Below are 4,657 nucleotides of genomic sequence, written 5' to 3'. Positions count from 1 at the left end.
GTAAAGTGAAACATAATTAAAGGTTGCGACTTCCTGCATAGTGTGAACCAGCTGATGTGTGTATGTTGGGTAGTAGCTCCTTACTGTGAGCTTGTAGCTGCCACTGTTGCCATCTATAACCACGTTTATATGAGGAGTTAAATCTCCCCAGCCACAACAAATGTAAAGAATAGGTTGAAATATAACAGAAGCCCTTCAAAAGTACAATATAAACATGTAATACATGGATTTTATCTTTACATTAAGAGTTATGAGGAGGTAACATGTGACCTGCATGTACTTGTATGACAGCACTGGCTATAAAATAATTACTCACAGGAACTGCATTGTTTCAGGTAAGAGCAGGGCTGCCAAGAGGAATTCAGGGCCCGGGTACAACAAATTCATGGGGCCCCTCCTCATAGTCGAGTAAGCCCCCCAAAAATTTTTCCGGCGGCGCCAAAAACTTTGTAGGTGTGCTCATACATTCAGGGGCGTGTCAATGCGCCGTTGGGGCGTGGCTAGCACGTCAAAATCACTAGGTCCTGAATTCACCAGAGCGTCACATATGTCCCAGCACTCCTGACTTTTAAGACATCTAGCACCACAGTGTAGTATACAAAGAATGCAGTGTGTACACAAAGAGATCAGTCTTGGCCTGCACCTTACATTGGGCACAACACTCACCAAAAATTGCCATTGTCCCTACTAGAATCACAACATTTCACACACTGTGCTGCTCTCTCCTACCTGTTCTCCCTTTCTCCACCTGTGGCTGCTGGTTTCTTTAGTTGCGGCTTGTCTGGATCCTGGAATGTTGAAGGGCCTATTTGGAAAAAAAAATGGCTACATTTAGAAAATTACAGCCAGCCCCGGCGTTAAATCAATAGCATCCACGATTAATAATTAGGCCTTCCTCCAGCCCCAACATTAAAACAATAGTATTCACATTTAATAAATAAACCTATTCCCTTCCTGCAAACAGCAGTACCTATTTCCCGCAACCATCACTGCCATTAAATAATTCATAGTCACATATTCAATAGCCCCCAAACCACCCCATCTTAAATGAATAGTCCCCACTATTAAATTGCCTCACCATCACCCTACAAACAAAATAGCGCTCAATAATTAGCCGCCACCTACCTCACACACACTACATTGCAACAAGCCCCCTGTGCCATCACACACACAATACTGTGCCCCTTCATCACTACACTGCACCCTCCATGCTGCTTTTCCCCCTTCTTTTTAACTTTGTGCCTCTCTCCCCCATTATCTTTCCTCTGTGCCTCTCTCCCCCATTATCTTTCCTCTGTGCCTCTCTCCCCCATTATCTTTCCTCTGTGACTCTCTCCCTTCTTTATAGCACTGTCCCTTTCTGTTTTCCCCCTTGCCTCTCCGTTTCTTTGCTCACCTTATGTCAGCTTCTTTCTGTTCTTTTCTCTTCTGTCTTCTCTTCTCTCTTCATGCTTGGTCCTCCTGGCTGCGGCGCTCCTCACTGACTGACGGGCGTGACTTGATGACGTCACGCCCGGCAGTCAGTGTGAATGAAGCAGAGAGGAGGAGCGCAGCTGTCACGTGAGTATGTATTTTTCATTTTTCCCTATTTTCCTACAGCTCCCCCCCACCAACGATCAAGGCGGACCCGTGCCAGACATAGGTGTACCTTTTTGACATGCATTTTATTTTTAAGTTCTTCCTTAGGGCGGGTCCAGACTGACCTTTTATTCTCTATAGACATTTACCTCACAACATGGCCAGGCGTGTGTAGAATCTGGTGGGCCTTATGTTCCACACTGGAACCTGCGTAACGTAAAACCCACATAAACATTTCAGCCATTCTGTAATCGCATTGGAGTGAATGGAAGGGTGTTTTAGTAGTGATATGCTACAAATATGGTCTATCTGGACGTACCCTTATGTCACACAAGATACTGTGTAGCTGGTAAATAAGTATAATTACAATGAAAAGTGACAGTCTCTTCCTCACGGGGCCATTAACACTACTGAGAGGAGGGTGTCTCAAAAAAAATAAAAATAAAAAATAAATAAATAGGGATGAGCGGGCTCGGATTCTCGCAATCCGAGCCCACCCGAACAGTGCAGATCCGAGGCCGATCCGGGCGGCAAACGGAGCCAAACCAAGGCTATGACATCCAAGTCTCGCGTCGGATCTCGCGAGACTCGGATGTCATAAATATTTACCTTGCAGGCGCCATCTTCATTCTGGCTGTGATCACTCGTGAGGGAGGTTGTAGTTAGAGAGCTCCTGATCAGTTTAGTTGTTCTTTGTCCAGTGCTCTGTCCTGCTGAGTCCAGTGGTGCTTTTGTCCTGTGCTCTGTCCTGCTGAATCCAGTGGTGCTGTGTCCTGTGCTCTGTCCTGCCGAGTCCAGTTGTGCTGCCTGTGTCCTGTGCTCTGTTCTGCTAAGGGCATAGTTATTTCAAATTTATTCAAAAGTTATAAAAAATTTAAAAAATAATTATAAAAAACGTATACAATATTTTTTTTAAAAAAAATAAAAAAAAAATGTAAAAAAAATTATACAAAAATAATTGAAAAAAACCCATAAAAAAATTAGTTTAAAAATACTAGGTACTGATATTTAAAAGTCAAATTACGTTCTCTGTTGCTGCTGTACCAAAAAAAACTAGGTACTGCTATTTAAAAGTCAAACTACGGTCTCTGTTGCTGCTGTACCCAAAAATAATAGGTACTGCTATTTAAAAGTCAAACTACATTCACTGTTGCTGCTGTACCCCAAAAAAATAGGAACTGCTATTTAAAAGTCAAACTACATTCACTGTTGCTGCTGTACCCCAAAAAAATAGGTACTGCTATTTAAAAGTCAAACTACGTTCTCTGTTGCTGCTGTACCCAAAAATAATAGGTACTGCTATTTAAAAGTCAAACTACGTTCACTGTTGCTGCTGTACCCAAAAATAATAGGTACTGCTATTTAAAAGTCAAACTAAGTTCTCTGTTGCTGCTGTACCCAAAAATAATAGGTACTGCTATTTAAAAGTCAAACTACGTTCTCTGTTGCTGCTGTACCCAAAAATGATAGGTACTGCTATTTAAAAGTCAAACTACATTCACTGTTGCTGCTGTACCCAAAAATAATAGGTACTGCTATTTAAAAGTCAAACTACGTTCTCTGTTGCTGCTGTACCCAAAAATAATAGGTACTGCTATTTAAAAGTCAAACTACGTTCACTGTTGCTGCTGTACCCAAAAATAATAGGTACTGCTATTTAAAAGTCAAATTACGTTCTCTGTTGCTGCTGTACCCAAAAATAATAGGTACTGCTATTTAAAAGTCAAACTACGTTCACTGTTGCTGCTGTACCCAAAAATAATAGGTACTGCTATTTAAAAGTCAAACTACGTTCTCTGTTGCTGCTGTACCCAAAAATAATAGGTACTGCTATTTAAAAGTCAAACTACGTTCTCTGTTGCTGCTGTACCCAAAAATAACTGCGGCCTTAACAGCTATGTTGGTGTTAGACGTGCATCTGGTGTCCGCCATCTGTGCAGTGGAATTCAGACCAGTTGGAGGATGTAGGAGCAGCCATCTGTGCAGTGGAATTCAGACCAGTTGGCGGAGGTATTGTGGCCCCGGTACCAAATTGTGGTCGCCCACAAAATGACACCCATCTATGAAGCATTATCTGATATTTTTGCAAAACAAATAAAAGGGAGTGGCCTGTTGTGTAGTGGGCGTGGCTCTTGCAGAAACATGGACACATCAGAGATGTGGTTTGGTATGAGTGAGATCAAGGCCTGATCAACCAATAGGCTGATCAGGCTGCAGCCTGGGGCGCTGGGACTTGGGGGGGGGGGGGGGGGGGCGCAACGCAGACAGCATGTAAATTTGTGTTATGCATGGGGACAGAGTGTGTGTGGGGGGGGCAGCGTGTATAAAGGGGGCAGAGTGTGTGTGTGTTTTGAAGAGGGACAGAGTGAGTTCTGAGGGGGATAGTATGCAGAAAGGGGGACAGAGTGTGTGTTCTGAGGGGGATAGAGGGTGTGCAGAAAGGGGGACAGCACATACTGAGGGGTACAGAGTGCAGAAAGGGGGACAGAGTGTGTTCTGAGGAGGACAGTGTGCAGGGGAATCATGAATTGGCCGTTGCGGTGTGATGAAATGGCATGGGGGTCATGAATTGGCTGCTTGTGTGGGGGGGGTATGATCTCTGTATAGTGTGGCGTTCATGAGGATGCTCTCTAAAGAGCCTAATCATTGAGGGTTTGTAATGTCTGCAGATTTTCAAAACAGGACCACAACTTTCCAGAGACGACAACAAAGCTGCAAGAACAGGTAAGAGAATCTGACTAAATTTGTTTGCTGGAAAATACTCCTGAATTTCCCTTTAATGATTTGAGGGGGGAAGGTGCTACGGGTGTATTAGCCTAGGGCAGCCAGAACCCTTAATCAGGCCCCGAGTGGGATCATTTTGTTCCTATTTTAACTGTTGGGAGGTATTTTGCAGGGGCCCTGGATTGTAAAACCCTCATCTCTCTGCTATGGGGAGAGAATTCCTTTAATACAAACACAATCAGCAATTAGAAAATGCAGCTATAATTTGTTAGTTTTCTGTCTGAGATTCCTGGTGAATGTCATATTGGGGTTTTAGGGAACACAAAAGATTGTGCAGGAAATAAAGACACATAAG

Source organism: Mixophyes fleayi, chromosome 3 (assembly GCF_038048845.1).
Source record: "Mixophyes fleayi isolate aMixFle1 chromosome 3, aMixFle1.hap1, whole genome shotgun sequence".
NCBI lineage: Eukaryota > Metazoa > Chordata > Amphibia > Anura > Limnodynastidae > Mixophyes > Mixophyes fleayi.
The sequence above is the reverse complement of the archived record's forward strand: the minus strand, read 5'-3'. Positions refer to the sequence as shown.